Source organism: Suncus etruscus, chromosome 15 (assembly GCF_024139225.1).
Source record: "Suncus etruscus isolate mSunEtr1 chromosome 15, mSunEtr1.pri.cur, whole genome shotgun sequence".
Classification (NCBI taxonomy): Eukaryota; Metazoa; Chordata; class Mammalia; order Eulipotyphla; family Soricidae; genus Suncus; species Suncus etruscus.
In genome coordinates this window covers 47,156,100-47,177,870 of record NC_064862.1, presented here as the reverse complement: position 1 = coordinate 47,177,870, position 21,771 = coordinate 47,156,100, and the positions used below count along the sequence as shown (strand labels likewise).

The window sequence follows — 21,771 nt, the reverse complement described above, 5'->3', positions numbered from 1 at the left end:
ATAAATAAAAACCATTAAGTCAAATAGCCTTAACTTGGAATTCTGCCCTCCCAGGATAAATAAATCCCCATTGTTGTATCCCCAGCTTTTGACGAGCATTGTCTTGTTCTCCAGATGGAAATAAGAGGAAGTAATTTCTCCCTATGAAGTCCTGCTCACCCTTCAGCCCTCTGGATGCACTCCTTAGTGTTGGAGAAGCCAAAATCCCAGCTCTCCCCACAACCAACCCCACATCATGGCCCCTGGGAACCACTTTCCAATGTGTACCTCAGAGACAGAGGCTCCATCCCCCACTTCTTTTCTGCCCTTTGCTGGCATCCCCAGATTTCTTGTTGGTTATCACACTAGGAATTCCCTCTCAAAGAAATCACTTTTCTTTCTAAATCAGAACTTAGTTGTGTTTTTGTTTTGTTTTGTTTTGTTTTTCCTTTTAGGCCACACCAAGCATACTCAGGGCTTCTTCCTCTTGGCAAGGCTCGGTGGAACCATAAGGGATACACAAGTCTGCTGCGTGCACAGTTAAGGCCCTATGTCTGGGCGCTTCCCAACCTTCTTCTGAGCTCTAGGGCTTTCTGAAACCCAGGCCAGTCTTCTCAGCAGCATAGTGCACTGTAGGTTAAATGTAAAACCAGTTTCTGCTGATTTTGTGGCCTTCGGTATGCCCCTGGACCTTGGGGGGCTCATATGAGTGGGATGAAATTCAAGTCCCACAGAGCCAAGGATTCCTTTGTGGACACAAGTCGCAAGCACCTGCCCTGCCTAATTGAGTGGCTCCTCACTCACAGGCGGGTAGAGGGGAGAGGAGAGGAGCCAGGAGAGGTTCACCCCACAGAAACTGTACTCAAATGCTTCATTGTCTGAGCCAGGCAGTACCTTAGTTAATGGGGTGTCACATGATGGCTCCAATTTATAGCCCAAGGTTTGCATCACAGACCACTGGGAATGAATGACAATAAATTAATTTAAAGTGCTACCAAAGTGTTCCCCAAAGTCAATGTGCTTATGAGCCCGGGGCGGATAATTTATAAACGCAGCCTTTTATAAGCCCGCTCTTAAGGACTGCAAGTGGCTAGTTAAAAAGCAGTCACCTGACATAAATTATCTTTATTAATATCACCAGTGCATGATTGGGACGGTGTGAATGGGGAGGAGGCAAGCGCCCGTGATTCCCTCAGAGACACACAGCTCCTGTTGTGTGTCTCATCCAAAGTGAGGCATCTGCATCAGAGAGTTGTCAGCTGGAACCTCAGGCTGCTAGGATAAAGCCTAGACCCCCGATCTCACTCCATCTCCACCATGGGATCTCTCTCCGGAGTTTCTATAACATCTAAAAAAGAAGGGGAGAGAGAGAGAGAAGAGTGAGAGTGAATGAGAGATAGAAGAGAGAGGGCCTAGCTTCAGTCACTATAAAATGTGCAGCAAACATGACCTTGTGACATGCTGATGTCATATGACATCATGAACAACACTCAACAATAAATGCTGTGTTGTTTTTGTTTTTGTTTTAACCTTACTTAATACCATGGTTTTGTTTTGTTTTGTTTTTTTGTTTTTGGGCCACACCCGGCGGTGCTCAGGGGTTACTCCTGGCTGTCTGCTCAGAAATAGCTCCTGGCAGGCACGGGGGACCATATGGGACACCGGGATTCGAACCAACCACCTTTGGTCCTGGATCGGCTGCTTGCAAGGCAAACGCCGCTGTGCTATCTCTCCGGGCCCTAATACCATGGTTTTTAATTTAAAAAATATTTTGGGGATTTGAGCCAAAATCTGGTCAGCACTCAGAGATCACTCCTGGCTCTACGCTCAGAAATTACTCCTGGCATGATCGGGGAACCATATGGGATGCTGAGAATCGAACCCAGGTCCATCCCTGGTAGACCGCATGCAAGGTAAATGCCCTATTGCTGTCCTATCACTCTGGCCCCTCTACCATGGTTTTTATTTTGGTTTTGGTTTTTGAGTCACACCCAACAGTGCTCAGGGGTTATTCCTGGCTCTACACTCAGAAATCATTCCTGGCAGGCTCAGGGGACCAAAAGGGATGCTGGGATTCAAACCACTGTCCTTCTGCATACAAGGCAAATGCCCTACCTCCATGCTATCGCTCCAGCCCCTCTACTGTGGTTTTTAAAGTTGCTCATAATACAGCTGTTTCTGACCTTCCATGGTCCAAACCAACCTCCCCACCAGTTGTGACCTCCCCTCCACCACTCAAACGTGCCCCCTGAGCAGATACAAAATAATTTTGTTTGTTTGCATTAGGGCCACACCCGAAAGCACTCATGGGTTACTCCTGGCTCTGTGCTCAGAAATTACTCCTGGAAGCCTCGGGGGACCATGGAATGCCAGGGATCAAACCCAGGTTAACTGTGTGGAAGGTAAATACCTCCTCTGTGTGCTATCACTCCAACACCCAAAATAATTTATTTTATATTGCTTGTGACAACGAAACGGCTAATGAAATTACCAAAACATACTTCAGTGAAAGAAAGTTTGTGAAATTGTTGCATCTCAACACAGGGTCATAGAGTCATTGTTTGAGGGAGTATCTCACTGTTTGCTGCTGTTGAGCCTTCTGTACTGTTTTGTTTACTGAGTTTAGTTGCTTCCATGATACTTCCTTGTCTAATTTGCTATGCTCCTACTGGACTGTCAGAATTGGAGTATTTGGGGGTGAGTTTATATGGCGATGACTATGAGATGTGAGTGTTACTCTCAGAAAGGATGGGGACTGTGTGCCTCCCCCCGCATGGAGAAGACCCAGAGTTTTCAGCCTGGAACCCAATATACCTGGAACGTTCACTGGTTTGGTGTCTCTGTGGAGATTTGTTATGAAGCTGTGAAGTTGGACCTCTGGCATGGTGATGGCAGCTGTGGGATGTGGATGTGACTACAGGGGCCTTAGCTGGATAGGGACCAGACCTGCCCCATCCAAAGGGTGTCCCAGAATGTAGCTGGGAGACTGGGTTACCCATGAGTTCTTGCAGACTGACTCTTCTGAAATTGTTCGTAACCTATAGAGCTGGGCTGATGTGGCAGCCACTGTGAGTATGATTGTGGCTGCCGAGGCCTCCAGCTGGGTTGGTCCAGGAGGACTGGGGAGGCAGCCCTGTGCTGTCCTTTTACTGAAAACTTATTTGCTATAATAACATTACTTTCTCATGGTGGGAAGAACAATAAAACAGCAGGAAGGCACTGACCCGGGCTCAATCCTCGGCATCCCACATGATCTCTTGACCTACCCTCCCAGTATTTGGAGGAGGGGAGACCAGGCAGTAATTGGGATTGAATCCAGGGCCTTGCCTGTGCCAGGTGTAAAATAAAAATATCCGCAGTGGTGAGACCACCCCACACACTGAGTTTCTAACCACTTAGGCAGACGGGTCTGATGAAGCAGGGTCTCTCTCTCTCTCTCTCTCTCTCTCTCTCTCTCTCTCTCTCTCTCTCTCTCTCTCTCTCTCTCTCTCCTCTCTCTCTTCTCTTCTCCTCTCTCTCTCTCCTCTCTCTTTTTCTTTTTCTTCTTCTTCTTCTTCTTCTTCTTTCTTCTTCTTCTTCTCTTCTCCTCTCTCTCCTCTCTCCTCCTCCTCCTCCTCCTCCTCTTCTTCTTCTTCTTCTTCTTCTTCTTCTTCTTCTTCTTCTTCTTCTTCTTCTTCTTCTTCTTCTTCTTCTTCTTCTTCTTCTCTCTCTCTCTCCTCTCTTTCTCCTCTCTCTCTCTCTCTCTCTCTCTCTCTCTCTCTCTCTCTCTCTCTCTCTCTCTCTCTCTCTCTCTCTCTCTCTCTGCCATGTACTCACTCTGCACCCAGCCAGAACTGGTCATTACTTTAGGCAACAGTGCACACAGAGTGGAAATTCCATAAGTATTTATGGGTGGATGAAAGGTATGTGAATTCTGGAGCAACTTGGCCACCCATCTCCTTCCGTCTTCATGAGCCCTTGGCTTCATTTATTTCTTTATTTGGGATTGGGGCCACACCCAGCTGTGCTTGAGTTTACTACTGGCAGGGCTCAGGGACCAGATTCTGTAGGTGGGGGGGACAAGAAGAGATAGGGCCTCAGATCCTATTGCATCTTGGACACAACTTCATGCCATTGTACATGGAAAGAGGATGCAAGTAAACAAGCTAATGGGATGGATATCAGGGCACCAGGAGGTTGAGGCTGCTGAAAATTGTAGACAGAGCAGATGAGTGAGATAAGAACCTGGCCAAGAAATCTGCCAAAATCTGAGTCCTTTTCAGCCTTAAAAGGACCATCTAAGCTTGCATCAACTAGGATTTGATGGGGCTAAACAGAGATCAAGTATTTGTGGACACTACTGCTAGTAGATCAAGGCCTAAATCATGAAACCAAGCTCACAAGGGGCTGGACACCTCTGGTCCATCCAGAACAGAGAAGCCTCATTGACCGACCTAACAGAGCTTGGAAATGCCCCTCATAAGGAACAAATTGATCTATAAGTAAACTAATAGCCTGGCCAAGCTGCATCTAACTGCCTGCTATGAAAGACAATGGAACCCAAAGAGCCAGAAATCACCATATTCAACCTGAAAACACTGACCACTGGGATCACCACAAAGCAGGAAAGTATGTCCCACACCTAAAAGAACCATTTAGAAGAAATAGATGTCATCATGGAAATACAAAGACATTCAAGTGGTTGCTATAGAATATTCAAGAACTTAGCAAAAATGAACAGTAGCTGGAGAGATGGAACAGGATGTCAGACTGACTTTGCACATGGGGGGTATGCTCAGGACCCTCACTCAATCCTCAGTACCACAAAAGTTCTCATATGCAACACTAGGGGTCAGTCCTGAGCACAAAGCCAGGAATAGCCCCTGAACACAACTGTGTGTGACCCAAACCAGCAACTCAGGTAAATGGAATCCATCAAAATACAGCAAACAGGAGCCAGCATGATTGCACAGTAGGTAGGATGCTTGTTTGCAAGCAGCTGATTTTGGTTTGATCCCCAGCACCCAATATGGTTCTCAGAGTGATTCCTGAGTGCAGAGCCAGGAGTAAGCCCTGAACATCATCAGGAATGGCCCCCAAAACAAACACAACAACAACAACAACAACAGCAACAAAAATACAACAAATATAACTTCTAGAGCTAAAAAAATACTACACATAAAATGAAGGTTTATATATGAAAAATTAGTAGCAGATTTATGCATTTAGCCAGAATTGTGCAAACTAATATTAAACCACTAAAGTTAGATAAAAAATTTTTTCTGTTTGCAGTGGGGCTTAGAATGAAACAGTAAGATCTATATACAGATAAAATACACTTTGACCAGCAAGATAATGACCAATGAAAATAGGGTCAAGAGGGGCCGGGCGGTGGCGCTAAAGGTAAGGTGCCTGCCTTGCCTGTGCTAGCCTTGGACGGACCGCGGTTCGATCCCCCCGGTGTCCCATATGGTCCCCCAAGCCAGGAGCAACTTCTGAGCGCATAGCCAGGAGTAACCCCTGAGCGTTACTGGGTGTGGCCCAAAAACCAAAAAAAAGAAAAAAGAAAAAAAAGAAAATAGGGTCAAGAGATTAACCTGAGGGCCCGGAGAGATAGCACAGCTGTGTTTGCCTTGCAAGCAGCCCATCCAGAACCAAAGGTGGTTGGTTCGAATCCCGGTGTCCCATATGGTCCCCCATGCCTGCCAGGAGCTATTTCTGAGCAGACAGCCAGGAGTAACCCCTGAGCACCGCCGGGTGTGGCCCAAAAACAAAAACAAAAACAAAAACAAAAAGAGATTAACCTGAAACACAGTTAAGGTGCAGAAGGTTCTGAAAAAGTTTCTTCTCCATTGGGCTTCGGCTGGGCTTGGATCTCAATATGCAACTTTTCTCCTTTTGTGTTAGGCTGCTGAGGTCATCTGGGACAGAAAAGCCCCCCTGTTTTAGAGCCAGAATATGGGTGGGGGACCCACTTGTCTGCCTTCTGCCAGTCCTCATTCAACGGAGATTTCCCTTCAACGGAGATTGGTTTCTTTCCAATTAGTGACCTCCACAAGATTAGGGGGCTAAGGTCCTCTCACAAAGCACCATTGGTAGAAGAAAGGTCGGGGGCCTCGGCCTCTGGGAGGCAGCTCCAAGTCTTCAGCTCACCTCTTCACTGTTTGCTTCTGTCCTGCCTGAGGGGTCTCTGCCATGTTTAGAACAAGCATCATGGATGCCAACATTCTGGGCTCTACACTCTCAGCCCTGCTCAAGAAGGCCATGATTATCTACCAGAGAGTCAAGGCACTCACCATTACCGAGGTCATCTCGGGTCCTGTGTCCATGTTCTAGCACCAGTTGTAGATTAAAATATTAAATATATGGAGCTGACATCCTGACTTCTATGTAGGATATGCAGATTCCAGGATCTTTAATACAGAAACATGATCCCAACAACAGAGACTGTATGAAAAGTGTGTTGGCACTACGGAAAATGTCTTGGATTGGACGATCTAACTTGCCTGGAGCCTAGAGTTGGTCTTATGCCAGGAAACTTCAGGGGTAGGGTCTCTTTGTATTTAGGCCAAGGTTATTCTTTTCCATGCCTCTCATATTTTGGTGGGCCTATGCAAACAACAATTGCCACTCTAACACCGTTTTTACTGTGCTCCTTTGACTCTAATTCTTAAAAAAAAAAACTCACTTAAAATTTGAGGTTAACTTAAGCTAATATGCATGTACAGGGAAATGTAAAAAATACTATGCCTCTAATGTTTAAGGAGTTATGTTAAGGTTTTTTTTTTTTTTTTTTGGTTTTTGGGCCACACCCGTTTGACACTCAAGGGTTACTCCTGGCTATGCGCTCAGAAATCGCTCCTGGCTTTGGGGGACCATATGGGACACCAGGGGATCAAACCGCGGTCCGTCCTATGCTAGCGCTTGCAAGGCAGACACCTTACCTCTAGCGCCACCTTCCCGGCCCCAAGTTATGTAAGTTTTATGGCTTTAGATTGCCTTGTGTGCTGTTAAGAAATATTATAATGTGTTACAATCTGGGGACTTGAGGGACAAAGTAATTGTACATGGATTCTATTTTGTTTGTCTTAATGTTCTTTGGCTGAAAGTTCAAAGTTAAGATATCAGCAAGGGGACTTCTTCTGAGAATTATGTTATGGGTGATTGTCCTTCCACTTTACCTTGTCCTCTTTCTTTGCACCTTTGTTCTCATAATTAAAAATTAAAAAATTAAAAAAAAAAGAAAAAAAAATATATGGGGCTGGAGAGATTGCACAGCAGTGGGGCATTTGCCTTGCATGCGGCCAACCTGGGAGGGACCCAGTTTGATTCCTGGCATCTCATATGGTCCCCCAGCCTGCCAGGGGCGATTTCTGAGTGAAGAGCCAGGAGTAACCCCTGAGTGCTACTTGGTGTGGCCCAAAAACCAATCAAGCAATCAATTAATGAATTAAGTTTAAAAAAATTAAATATAAAGTATATAGTAATGCAACCATTCCCCCAAGTTCCTGTTTCCCTAACCTCTTTTGAGATGTTAATTCCACCTTGATGGTCAGACCCGCCCACACCTGGGATGGGTGGATAGTTTTGAATAAAGGATATAAAGTCTGGCTGGGGGGAAAGGAGAGGAGCAGCAAAAGGCAGAGAGCCAGAAGAGAAGCATCGAGAAGTTGTTCAGAAAGAAAACTTAGCAGAGAAGCACCAGAGAATTCATCAGGAGAAGAGAAGAGTTAGGCAGACACAGCGCAGAGGTTACACATGGCAGAGACAGAGCCATGGAATAAAAGCAAGCTGACTCTGATATAACTTTAACTGACTGCTTGTGAATTTTTCTCCGCCACTACCCTTATTCATCAGACCCACCCACCTAAGGGGTTAGAAATGCTGTGCTTGGGGGCCTGCGAGGTGGCGCTAGGGGCAAGGTGTCTGCCTTGCAAGTGCTAGCCAAGGAAGGACTGAGGTTCTATCCCCCGGCGTCCCATATGGTTCCCCCAAGCCAGGAGGCAATTTCTTTTTTTTTTTAATTTTTAAAATTTTTAATTATGAGAACAAAGATGCAAAGAAAGAGGACAAGGTAAAGTTACAGTGGAAGGACAATCACCCATAAACAGAATTCTCAGTAGTCCTATTGCTGATATCTTTTTTTTTTTTTTTTGTGGTTTTTGGGTCACACCCAGCAGTGCTCAGGGGTTTTTCCTGGCTCCCTGCTCAGAAATTGCCCCTGGCAGGCACGGGGGACCATATGGGACACCAGGATTCGAACCGATGACCTTCTGCATGAAAGGTAAACACCTTACCTCCATGCTATCTCTCCGGTCCCTATTGCTGATATCTTAACTTTGAACTTTCAGCCAAAGAACATTAAGAAAAATAAAACAGAACCTATGTACAATTGCTTTGTCCCTCAAGCCCCCAGATTGTAGTACATAATATTTCTTAGCAGCATACAAAGTAATCTAAAGACATAACACTTATGTAACTCCTTAAACATTGAAGGCAAAGTCTTTTTTACATTTCCATGCACATACATATTAGTTTAAGTTAACCTCAAAAGTTTAAATGGTTTGTTTCTCTTAAGGATTAGAGTCAAAGGAGCACAGTAAAAATGGTGTTAGACTGGCAATTATTATTTGCATAGGCCCACCAAAATATGAGGGACATGGAATGAAAAAGCTTTGGCCTATATACAAGGAGACCCTACCCCTGAAGTTTCCTGGCATAAGACCAACTCTAGGCTCCAGGCAAACTAGTTTGTCCAATCCAGGTCATTGTCTGTAGTGCCAATACATTTTTATTTTTCACACAGTCTCTGTTGTTGGTATCATGTTTCTGTATTAAAGATCCTGGAATCTGCATATCCTATATTGCAGTCAGGATGGTGCAGAGTGTCCTCTCATTTCACCTCACAATTAAAGAGCAATGCAGAGAACCCTGTCCTGTAAGCAGGTCGTTGTTGTTGTCAAGTCTTCTTAGTGTTAAGGGAAGTCTCTTTTGAGCAGGTCGATGTCAGAGCAGTGGTAGTGTCTTCCTGGTAGAGGACTGCTTCCAGGTGTTGTTATAAAAAAACCTTGGATGTGGGCCCGGAGAGATAGCACAGCGGCATTTGCCTTGCAAGCAGCTGATCCAGGATCAAATCCAGGTGTCCCATATGGTCCCCCATGCCTGCCAGGAGCTAAGCTATTTCTTAGCAGACAGCCAGGAGTAACCCCTAAGCATCGCCGGGTGTGGCCCAAAAAACCAAAAAAAAAAAAAAAAAAAACCTTGGATGTTTTGTAGATACCTTCCCCGGTTCAGGAGTGAATGGAGGATGCCCAATCTTCTGAGGCCTGTGCCAGGTCATTATATCAATGTTCAGGGTGTAAGGCCCCATTGTGTGATTTGTGTGTTCCGATCTCTAATAGATAAGAACTTATTTGTATTTATAGTATTTTCCCATTTTAATGTGCCTATGCAAACAAGGAACAATGCCACATGGTGTTGTCGGCTCATATGGAGGCCATAAGAACAAGTCCAACAATCCCCATGACATGGTTCAGTCATAAGCATTAAACTGAGGGAATCTTCCACCAAAATTCCTTATTGAACAGCTCACAAAGAGAAGACAAGATAAACAGTGGATAGAATTGTCACGGTAAAAGAATATTTAGAAAGAGTTATAGCTGTTAAAGAAAATACACAAGGGCAGAATCTGTTGGAGAAGGAGGTTGGTCTTGGTGCCTAAAATTAAAGAACTGAGGGTAAAGAGGGTTAATTAAGGGGAAGATAACGAATCCGGATTGGGATATGAGGGAGTAGAATGGGCTCTGTGTGGAGGAGGGGAAATATATCAGAGGGGTTATATACACTGTATAGATGAATTGTTTATGATCAGCTTGGCAGTCAGAGAGGACCACTGTATAGGAAGTCACGTCTACATATACACTCATTTTAGAGACCTATTTGAATATTATCCAGCAAATCTAAGGAAATCCATTTTTTTCCTAAAACAGTCGAGAATTAAGAATATTTTTGGGTGTTGTTAAAAATTTAAAAAAAAGCGCCCGCGCACTTTTGAAGATAAATAATAGTAAGAGAAATCTTAAATGGGATCCAGTCTGGGATGGGGGGATCTCAGTCCCCTGGACTAAGTGGTCAGCCCAGGGGGCCTATGGTTAGCTGTCCTGCCCAGAGCCCCCAACATCCAGCTGAAGAGACACAGAAGAACTGGCATGTGGAGTCTTCCGGGTGCAGCCCTGCCTCTGTAGTTTGCGGATGCATACGGAGGAATTTCTCTCCCTCCCCACCCCCCAGGGTAGCCCTGAAGATTAACCAGGTGTAGCCCTGAAGACCCGTCTGGTGTGGAGGGATCTCAGTCCTGCCAGGGGGCAATTTCTGAGTGCTTAGCCAGGAGTAACCACTGAGCATCAAACGGGTATGGCCCAAAAAACAAACAAACAAAAAGAAAAAAAAAACACCGTGCTTGGAGTTTCCTCACCTAATATGTGGATCTCTTTATATTTTATATTTTAATTCTACAGCAGATAAAATGTTACAGAGAGAAAACCCATGTGGTTGAATATAACAGACATCATGAAGAAAATCAGAAGATATGTTAAAAGTAAATGGAGGGGCCAGAGAAATAGTACAATGTGGAGAACACTTATTTTGCATGTGGCTGACCAAGGTTCAATTTCCGGTGCCAGGACCCGCCCAAGGAGCCAAATGTAGCTAAATAAAACATAAGCAGACCACAGTCTAAGAGAGAGGATCAAAGAATGTTGTTTTTTAATGCTCTAATGAATTTTTACGGGGGGAGGGAGAGAGAGAGAAAGAGAAAGAGAGAGAGTGAGAGAGAGAGAGAGATCACAAGTAAGAAGCTGGCCAGGAGGTGGCCTGGAGCTCTGGGGGTAAACTACATTTCATGGGGAGAACGAAAACAGAACAAGGTGCATCTGGCTGGTGCTGCAGATTAGGCCAGGCCTAGCCAGGGGGGCTGTGCCCCCAGGGACCAGCAGCCCACAGGCTCTTCCCCAATACCTTCCTGGTCCTACCCCACTCCCCATCTAACCACCAGGCTTCTGCTTTTATACCTGGTCAGTGGACTGTTACGAGGGGCATGTCCTAGTTCATTGGCAGTTATGGGAAGGTGCCATCACCCCTTACAGATACATTAATATTTATACAGTAACATCTTGGCATCCCATATAGTCCCCTGAGCCCACCAGGAGTGATTTTTGAGCACAAGACCAGGAGTAATACCTGAGCATCGTCAAGTATGGCCCAAATTCTTCCCCTCCACCAAATGCAAATAAATGTATTTATTTTTTAAGTGAATAAAAAAAAGTTCATCAATATTAGAGGCAACAGTGAAAGACTATTGGGAAATGGCAGGAAATGTATTACAAAGGAAAGCATTGAAATATGGTGAAGAAGAGACTTCAAAGACTAAGCCTGAAATACAAGGGTGACCATGGCATCTGTGACCTTCCATCACTTGTGGGTTCCTATCTTTTCTTTTCTTTTTTTTTTTTTTTGGCTTTTTGGCCATACCCAATGATGCTCAGGGGTTACTCCTGGCAATGCACTCAGAAGTTGCTCCTATCTTGGGGGACCATATGGGACGCCGGAGGATCACACTGCAGTCTGTCCTAGGTTGGCGCATGCAAGGCAGACACCTTACACCCTGCGCCACCACTCCAGCCCGACTCCATCCATTCTTTTTTTTTTTTATCCGTTCTTGATTGAAAAATAAAAATATTTGTTGGCTCATGGCTTCTACCAACATCATGGTTTCTGTTCAATACTGCCATCCTTAGGGTGTCTAGAAGTTAGATTGTTCCAGATTGAAAGTCTCTCTGGGATGAGCACTAGTAATATTCCCAAACACTGTGACCTGACTGGCCTGCCTGGTGGATAAATGGTCGCATGTTGTCACAGCTCTTTGTTGTCACTTTCAAGTGCATCCTTGTGAGTCTCCAGTTCTTGTTTTTGTTTTTGTTTTTGGGCCACACCCAGCGGTGCTCAGGGGTTATTCCTGGCTGTGTGCTCAGAAATAGCTCCTGGCAGGCACTGGGGACCATATGGGACACCGGGATTCGAACCAACCACCTTTGGTCCTGGATCGGCTGCTTGCAAGGCAAACGCAGCTGTGCTATCTCTCCGGGCCTGAGTCTCCAGTTCTTGGAAGAGTCTGCCTGGTCTCCTTCATATATCACACTGTGCACTATTACCTTTGCAATTCTGTTTGGATTTTTTGCTGTAATTTATCTTCACAATGGTACTGACATAACCATTGTAGTCTAGAAATGTTCCTACAAAACCACTGGTCCAGAAGTGATCCTGGGATTACTGATACACACTGATTCACCTAAGGAAGTCAGGGGGAGGGAAGATAAAAAGAATAATGGAAGGAAATGGAACAAAAGAAAGAACAAAAGTCAATGAACTAGAAAATTAATATACATTAAAGAGGGCTGGAGAGATAGCACAGTGGTAGGGCATTTGCCTTGCTCACGGCTGACCTGGGATGGACCGGGGTTCTATTCCTGGCATCCCATTTGGTCCTCTGAGCCTGCCAGGAGCGATTTCTGAGCACAGAGCCAGGAGTAACCCTGAGAGCCGCTGAGTGTGGCTCAAAAACAAACAAAAAACAACACTAAAGAAACTAAATGAGATGCTGGAGCAATAACACAGCAGACAGAGCATTTGCTTTGCACACAGCCAACCCAGGTTGAGTTCCCGACATCACATGTTTCTCTCCCTTCCACCTTCCCACAGTCTTCGAGGAGTGATCCCTGAGCAGAGAGCCAGGAGTTAGCTCTGAGCACCAGCAGGTGTGGTGCAAAACCCTAAAAACAAAATAAAATTGAAGCACAATCTCTTTCAAATCATGTAGAAGGGAAAATACTTCCCTGGTTTTTCATAAAGTCAAATTAGCCTGACATCAACATTGGATAGAAAAAGTTACAAGAAAACAATGATGAAAAGTCAGACTAGACTTTCAAACACTAAAAATTGAAAGTCTGGGTCTAGAGTTAGTGGGGAAGGCCAATAACATTCAAAGCAAATATGAAAAACTTGAGCAATTTTGAAAGGCTTATCCTGCTTGATTTTAACATTTGCCATATAGTTGCGATGACTAATAGGATATTGATGTGAGAAGAAGTGTTCAACTGAGAGAATAAAATAGACCCACACCTATGACTCAATGAAAACTCCAAATAGACCCCCACACCTATGATTCAGCTAAATTTTCCAAAATGATAAGAATATTCTGTAGACAACAGATTCTATTTATAGTAGAAGGTGTTATACATGACTGCCTACTTCCAGTTTTAAACCTGATATAGAAATCAGTATGCCCATCTTTATTACAAGGGAAAAAAAATAAGCAAAATGACTGAAAATCATCATGTCTGTCAGAGAGATGAGGGCAAAGGACAAATCTCTACTAAGAAACTGGAGAAGCAGACAGAGAGATACAGAGGGTGATGACAGTTCATTAGCAGAAATAGGAAATAGTAGGAAATAGTGTCTTTCTTCTGTCTATCAGGTTGTCTGTTTGGGGGCCACACCCAGCGGTATTCAGGGCTTAGTCATGCCTCTACACAGAGGGATCTCTCCTGACAGACTCGGTGGACCCTATTGGATTCTGGAGATCAAACCTGTGTCAACTATGTTGGTGTACCTATTTGAGACCCTGGATCTAGGTGTACCTACCTGAGACCCACCCATATCTGGGAGGGGTCTTGGAAACCAGATAGTAGGTGTAACCTTACCTGCAAGACCCCGCCCATTCCTGGGAGGGGTCTTAGAAAAGTTAGATAAGCCTTGAACCGAGGGAATTCGGCCCTTTTGGGTCTGCCCTGCTGCGCTCGCTGGCTTTAGGTTCTTTGCCTCTTTTGGTCTTTGACCAGGATGGAGGCCAAAGGAAGATGGCTGAATTATAAGATGCAGGGCTAAGAATGGTCGAATGCTTGAAAGGTTATGAGATAGGCCACACACCTGTGGTGGCTAGGGCCACCACAATAAAGATGATGTTTCCTGAGGCCTGCCTGTGAGTGAGTGTTGATTTCGCCTTTCACCTGGGCCTGGGACCATCCGGCGGGATGGGGTTGCGGAGCCACGTGGCTTGGGATGGCAGAGAGAAATCCATCGCCATCCATCGCCATCCAGCCCCATCTTTAATTATTTAATACAACAAACTACATGCAAGGCAAGTGCTCTCCCTGCTATACTCTCATATTAAGTCCAACTTTCAGCACTTCCAAAAAGGGTTCCCCCCAGAGAGATAGCATAGTAAGGAGGGCACTTGCCTTGCTCATGGCAGATCCTAGTTTAACTGCTAATACCACATATCATCTCTGGAGTCCCACCAGAATGACCTTGGAGCACAGAGCCAGGAGTCAATCCTGAGCACATCTAGGTGTGCCCCCTCAAAAAAATGAAAACAAAATAAAACAAACCCAAAATGTACTTAAAAGGGAAAAAAAATAGAAGTTTGAAAAGACAGAGCAAGCATGAGAACCTGATATAAAAGGAATACAGAGAGGCCAGGCCAGGAATTTAAGGCAACTATGATGAATATATTAAGGGCTCTAATAGGAAATGTTGGCAACATGAAAGAAAAGACAAAAATATGTCCAAAGAGATGTTTTTAACTTGCTTAAAAATAATCAAAAATGCTGAAATTCCAAAGCACTATAAAAAAAAAAAAAAAAAAACCAGAAAGTCTTCGTTAGACTCAGGAGTAATGTGGAAGCAGCTGTGGATAAAGATCTTTATCAAGGATATTTCAAACTACTGAAATAAGGAGAAAAGGTTTAGGAAAAGAAGCTTCAGGATCAGGAATGCAACTTATAAACAGTATAACACATACCTGTAATAAAAATATCAGAATGAAAACAAAAAAATAACAGAAAAAATATCAGAGGCAATAATAGCTGGAAAACCTCCAAAAACTAATGTCAGACACCAAACCACATATTCCAGGAAGCTCAGAGAACACCGGTTGTAAAGGTACAAAAAAGTACCTGGGGCCCGGAGAGATAGCACAGTGGCGTTTGCCTTGCAAGCAGCCGATCCAGGACCAAAGATGGTTGGTTCGAATCCCGGTGTCCCATATGGTCCCCCATGCCTCCCAGGAGCTATTTCTGAGCAGACAGCCAGGAGTAACCCCTGAGCACCGCCGGGTGTGGCCAAAAAAAAAAAAAACCAACTACCTGATAAAATCAAATTCAAACTGCAAAAGAACTGAGATTCTAAAAATCTTGGAAGAACAGAGAGAGGATTGAAATGAAGAAAAAGGAAAAAGATTGTCACACTTATCAGAAATTATTGAGGCAAGAGGTTGAATGGAATGAAATATTTAAAGTGTTAAGAAAGGGGCCAGAGAGATAGCATGGAGGTAAGGCATTTGCCTTTCATGCAGAAGGACGGTGGTTCGATCCCGGCATCCCTGGTCCCCTGAGCGTGCCAGGAGCGATTTCTGAACATGGAGCCATGAATGATTCCCTGAGCACTGCCGGGTATGATCCAAAAACAAACAAACAAACAAACAAACAAACAAAAGTGTTAAGAAAGAAATAAAATGATCAGTATAGAATTTCTATATCCTGCCAAAACACCCTGGAAAAGAAAATTAAGTACTTTCTCAGACACACAAAAATCAAGGAAATTTCTTGCTAGTATCCCTGCCTTGAGAGCAGTGTCCCACAAGATAGTAAAGCGGTCAAGGAACTCACCTTACATGTGCCTAACCCAGTTCAGTCTTAACATCACATTAGGTCCCCTTAATACTGTCAGGAACTGCATTCCTGGCTGGAGGCAGCACAGAAGAAGACTGAGTGACAGGTCTGAAGATTGCACCAACCTGAGGACAGAGACACTTCCTGTAGGCAGGGTCTGGTACTTCCTATAGGTGGAACCAGTGATTTCCTGTGGTCAGAGAGCAGGTATTTCCTGTGGCCAAGGACCAGGGACTTCCTGTGGTCAGGGACCAGAGACTTCCTGTGGGCATGGCTCAGTACTTTCTGTGTTGAGGGACCAAGGACTTCCTGTGTCAGGGATCAGGTAATTCCTATAGGTGGATCCTATATTTCCTGTGGTCAGGGATCAGGTACTTCCTTTAGTCAGGAACCAGGGACTTTCTGTGGGCATGGCACAGTACTTCCTGAAGTCAGGGAGAAGTCACTTCCTGTAGTGGGCACAGGTACTTCCTGTGGTCAAGGACCAGGTATTACCTGTAGGTGAGACTGGTATTTCCTCAGGTGGGACCAGGTACTTTCTGTGGCCAGGGAACAGGTACTTCCTGTGGGCAGTTCTACCCAGGAATACAGGTGTGGAATCTGCATCTGTGCAGGAATAGTCAGTGACCCTCATGTTCTCCCAACCCACCTCAGTATGAGGGGCGAGAACTGCCCAGCCCATCACTTGCCCTGCAAAGAGCCCCAGAGGTCAGAGCTGTAGGTACCACCTTGGCCAGTCCCTGCTCGTGAGCAGCCTGGTGGATCCTACCCCCAACCCCTGGCAGGAGCAGCAGAAAGACCCACATTTCTCTTCTGTGTGAGCTTCAGGAAAGGTCTGGATGACGAAAAACCACTTGGGTTGCCTTGAGGGGCAGTGGGTCCTAGAAAGCCATGAGAAGAGAGAAACCAGGGGTGCCTGGGAACATGGAGAGGGAGCACTGTGCCAGGAGCTCCTGCCCCCACTAGGGCTGAGGTGAGTTGGGTATCACCAGCACCCACAGGAGAGACTGCTTTCTGGGTGTGTTCCCTCTGGGCTGTCCCCTCCCTGGTGCTCTGCACAGGAACCAGCCTGTCTTGCTCTGCGGGACTCCCCCTATGTGGCAGCAGTCCTGCTCCAGTGGCTCCTGATGCCCCAAATGCAGCTGAATCAAGGTGTTGGGCATGTGTGGTGCCAACCTGAGCATTCGGAGATCTGGGGATTAAAAGACCTCTTTGAGCTAATGCCTTGAGCTGGGGCAACCCAATTGCCTCAGTCTGACCCACGTCCTGCCCCCTGGGAAAGCCCAGCCCTGGAGATCCCCAGGGCTGGAAACTCCTAAGGGTCTGGGCTCTTTCTGTGGTCGAGGCCCTTTGCACGAAGCTGGAATACAGGGCAGGCAAGCAGGCCCAGAAGTCTGGGAAGGGCTGGTCTGGAGGCCCACAAGGGGGCTGCGCCAGAAACAGAGATGAGCCAGGGAACCTCCCAGGCCCTGGAGGCTTATGGGAACAGAATAAGCAGTTGGGAGACCCATTTTTAATGTCTAATACCATCTCCAAGCCAGACACTTTTGACTACAACTGCTACCGAGTGATTGGTTTGGGAACCATACCCAGTGGTGCTCAGAGCTGACTCTTGGCTCTGCGCTTAGGGATCTCTCCTGGTGGTGCTTGAGGAGATCATATGGGATGCCAGGATGGAACTCTGATCAGCTGCATGCAAGGCAAATGCCCTACCTGCTGTGCTTTTTGTTTGTTGTTTTTTGCTTTTGGCCACACCCGATGACACTCAGGGATTACTCCTGGCTATGTGCTCAGAAAGCACACCTGGCTTGGGGTACCATATGGGACGTTGGGGGATTGAACTGCAGTCCGTCCTAGGTTAGAGTGTGCAAGGCAAACGCCTATCACTTGCACCACTGCTCCAGCCCCCTGATGTGCTCTTGCCCCAGCTCCTCCAGGAAGTTCCTGGTGTGCCTTTAGGAAGCACAAACAGGAGAAGAAAGAGGTCCTCCCCTTACCTGCCTAGCTGGGAGAAGGGGGTTCTAGAGGTGGATATTGGGTATTAAGAAGGGTCTATCTTCCTGCACAACCCCTTTCTGCCTCTCAGTCACCCAGTTCCACACTACTGTGGTAACTTGCTTTTTGCCCTTCTCTCAATGCCCCAATTGGGAGGGGTCAGTGGAAGGGGTGAGGTCTCCCCAAGGTTGTGATCTGGAAACTGAGGCAGGGAAAGGCAGCATCCAGCCTGGGGCTCTCAATGCAGAGCAAAGCAAGGGCTGCCATCAGCTCTGGGTTCTTTTATTTGTGTGTGGAGATCCAAGGTTCTAGGCAAGAGAGGAGTTCCTGGGCATGGAGGGTCCTGGGCAGGAGATAGAAAAACCAGCAGGACTGAGATTGATGTGCAGGTGAAGGAGAAGGAAGGAAGGGAGGAAGGGGGGAAGGGAGGGAGGGAGAAAGGGAGGGAGGGAGGGAGGGAAGGAAGGAAGGAAGGAAGGAAGGAAGGAAGGAAGGAAGGAAGGAAGGAAGGAAGGAAGGAAGAAGGAAGGAAGGAAGAAAGAAGGAAGGAAGGAAGAAGGAAGAAGGAAGGAAGGAAGAAAGAAGGAAGGAAGGAAGAAGGAAGGAAGAAGGAAGGAAGGAAGAAGGAAGGAAGGAAGGAAGGAAGGAAGAAGGAAGGAAGGAAGGAAGAAGGAAGGAAGGAAGAAGGAAGGAAGAAGGAAGGAAGGAAGAAGGAAGGAAGGAAGGAAGGAAGGAAGAAGGAAGGAAGGGAGGAAGGAAGGAAGAAGGAAGGAAGGAAGAAGAAAGGAAGGAAGGAAGAAGGAAGGAAGAAGGAAGGAAGGAAGGAAGGAGAAAGGAAGGAAGGAAGAAGGAAGGAAGAAGGAAGGAAGGAAGAAGGAAGGAAGGAAGGAAGGAAGAAGGAAGGAAGGAAGGAAGGAAGGAAGGAAGGAAGAAGGAAGGAGGAAGGAAGGAAGGAAGGAAGGAAGGAAGAAGGAAGGAAGAAGGAAGGAAGGAAGGAAGAAGGAAGGAAGGAAGGAAGGAAGAAGGAAGGAAGGAAGAAGGAAGGAAGAAGGAAGGAAGAAGGAAGAAGGAAGGAAGAAGGAAGGAAGGAAGGAAGGAAGGAAGGAAGGAAGGAAGGAAGGAAGGAAGGAAGGAAGGAAGGAAGGAGCAGGTGGAGAGACAGAATGCACCCCTGCATTTCACTCCATGCTGTGCTTCCTTTCATACTCGGGGGCACTATAGGGACCCCCCTGACAGCAGCAGCAAGATCACAGCTCCCTGGACCAGGGGGGCAAGCCCCCAGACCCTGTACCCACCACTCTCTCCCGCTCAGGCTGACTGATGCACACCATAATAAGGGGGCAATCACATTATTCCTGAATGCATTTTAATAAAAATCAAATAAAAGCAATTATGTGAATTTTCAAGGGGCTCACCTCTCCTCTGTTCCTCAAGGTAGGAGATGAAATGAATTCAGGAAATCATTAAAACCAGACGCCTGAGCCCTGAGCCCTGCTGCACCCTGGTGCTCCATCAAAGGCACTGGGGACCCCCACCTGGCCCTGCTTGCTACTTAGTAGGGATCCCAACCATGGGTGAAGAGGGTAATTAAGGCCAGGAGAGCCACTCTGTCTGCTGGTGTGAACTCCCCGGCTTCAAAGGGTCCTCCAGGAACTCTCCAGCCCGGCAGCTCTGGGGCTGACGGAGGGGGAATCCCCCAAAGGACCAAGAACATCACAATCTAGCCCATAGGGGCCCCAGCTCTATGCCTAAACATGGATAGTGCCCCCAAGCCTAGGCAAAGAGATCTAACCCTCCCCAGTGCCCCCAAATTGACAACTTGTAAGGTACCCCCTCTCCCATGCACAATGCTCTCTGGACTGATCCAGGCTCATATGGGCCAAGGATGTGGAGGCCAGACGAACCCAACGTCCCTCAAACCAGTTCCCTGCTAGCAACAGCTGGGCTCTGTTCTCGGGGCCACTCCAGTCCTCTGAGCCTCTGACACCTCCTCACACTTGACATTGCACTTTGGAGGACCTAGTACTCTCTTTCCAGACAACACCTGAGCCTTCAGTCTTCTGTCAGCAAGGTGAGGTCTCTATCCCTGAGCTCACGTGGCCCTAGATGTTTTGGGTTCTGTTTGGGGCCAGCAGAGCCCAAAGATCAAACTTTGGAAAGTCCAGTTACTACAGAGAACAGAACTCTGAGCAGAGCCTTCTGGGGCCTTTGAGCATTATGGGAAGGGGACAAAGCACCCAGTTCCCAGCTTCCTGCTGCCCATAGCCTGGCCCAATGCACACACCCTCATTCCAGTAGCCCAGCAGTTATGGTGCCTCCTACAGGGAGTGAGGAGAACTGTTGCCTTAACCTGCAGCTTCCATAGAGGAAAAAGGAAAATAAGGTTCGGTCTGGGCAGCCCATTCTGGGTAGTCCCCTGGTTTAAGGACTGATGGGACCCAGAAGGACAGAGAATCTGGAGCTCAGGGTGTATATCCCATCTTCCCTGGGAACTTGCACAAGCCTCTCGCTGGCTCACAAGCCCCACCTGGACAGAGCAGCCAAGGTGAAAGGGCTCTTATGGTGAGGGGAATGAGAGATGGTTTCAGGAAGGGACTGTGTAAACGCTCTGCCATCTCATCCATTCAGAGGCTGGCAGCCTCCCACACCATGGGCTAAGCCCCCAGACTCTGCACAAAGTGGCTTCCCACAGACTCTGAGAGGCTTTCTGGGACAGAGCAGCAGGAAGAAGGAAAGGTCCACAGGCTCCCAGGGAAGCATGTGTGTGTGAGCACTTGAATAAAGCCTCAAACATCTCCCCCCAGGAACCCACAAACACATAGAACTGCAGTGAGGAGACTCACAGGGCCTCATCAAGCCCCTCTTGGACAGGTCCTGAGGCCTGCGCTGGCTCAGAAGAACCCAGGACACTCACCTGCACCTCCTCCTGGTTCTGTCACTCACCAGTGGCATCTGTAGATCAAAGATGTGGGTGGGGTAAAGGCTCATGGCTTCAGACAGTCCACCCTAGGTCTCAACAGTGCATTGATTCTGCAAACACAGAGAGGAAGACCAGGTAAGGCCCTCAAACACAGGCTTGGAGGGCATGAGAGGCAGCACTGGGTTCCCAAGCAAATAGGACAGAGAAGGACATCTAGAGGGGTCGGAGTCCTCACTAGTCTCCACAGCCTTATTCTGGGTTTTATCTCACAGGCCTTATCCTACAGGCCTTATTCTGGCCCTTAACCCAGAATAGGCCCAGAATAAGGTGCCCCAAATAGGAGAGTGAGAAAGTTCTAGAGGCCCCGGAGATAGGGGAGGCATCTTGCACACATCCAACCTTTATTTGATCCCAGCCCCATTGGGACTGATCCCTGAAGAGACAAAAACAGAGATGGGGGAAGGAGAGAGAGAGACAGACAGACAGAGAGAGACAGACACAGACAGACACACACAGACAGACAGAGAGAAACAGAGATGAGATAGAGTGTTCTGGCTAAGGTCAGTTCTGGGTCAGTGATGTGTCCCAGAAGAAACCCAGATGTTCCCAGGAGTGGTCAAGGGGTCTCAGCTACCCTAATCTTAGACCAGCCTTGAGACTTCTGCTCAAGATGTTAGAGGCCTGGTCCACCAGTCAAAGAAAGAGAAATTAGCATCACAATGCCCGGGATTAATTCTCTCCCTTCCTGCTGTTCCTTCTGCAGGCTTGAGGTCTGGGACCCCCCAGCCCAGCCTGCCTGAGCCCTGTTTCTGGGAAATTAGTGAAAGTAGCTGCTCCATGGGGTTCCAATTCTGGAGCTGGGGCTGAGCTGGGTCAAGTCCAGTGCTGGCTCTGGGACCCTCCCCAGGCTGCAGCCTGACCTGAGGGCCGGGGCTGGATGCAATGTGTAGTGACAGACACTGTGGGAGGGCACGTGTGTGCATATACACATGTGTATTGTGTGTACATGTACACATATGTGTTGTGCACAAGTGTGCATGTGTGAGCTTGTGAAAGCTCACCCCGCTTTCTCAGAGCACAGGCCAGTTACTGAGTGTGAGTCCAGGTGACCGACCATGCTGTGCTGTGAGCCAGAGGCACATATGGGCAGGACTGCCTGAGCACTTGGAGATG

At 46.9% G+C, this 21,771-nt stretch overlaps 1 protein-coding gene and 1 long non-coding RNA gene across 2 annotated transcripts in view; one reads left to right on the top strand and one right to left on the bottom strand.

The window, feature by feature from the left end:
• Window positions 1-21,771, top strand: part of PPIF (peptidylprolyl isomerase F) — a 531,572-nt gene that overhangs the window by 342,179 nt on the left and 167,622 nt on the right. The gene's annotated exons all lie outside the window — the stretch shown is intronic.
• On the bottom strand, window positions 1,090-6,259 carry LOC126031408 (uncharacterized). Its single transcript, XR_007503293.1, has 2 exons — window positions 5,763-6,259; window positions 1,090-1,327 (listed from the first exon to the last, which is right to left on the bottom strand). It is a non-coding gene; the product is annotated as an uncharacterized LOC126031408 (long non-coding RNA).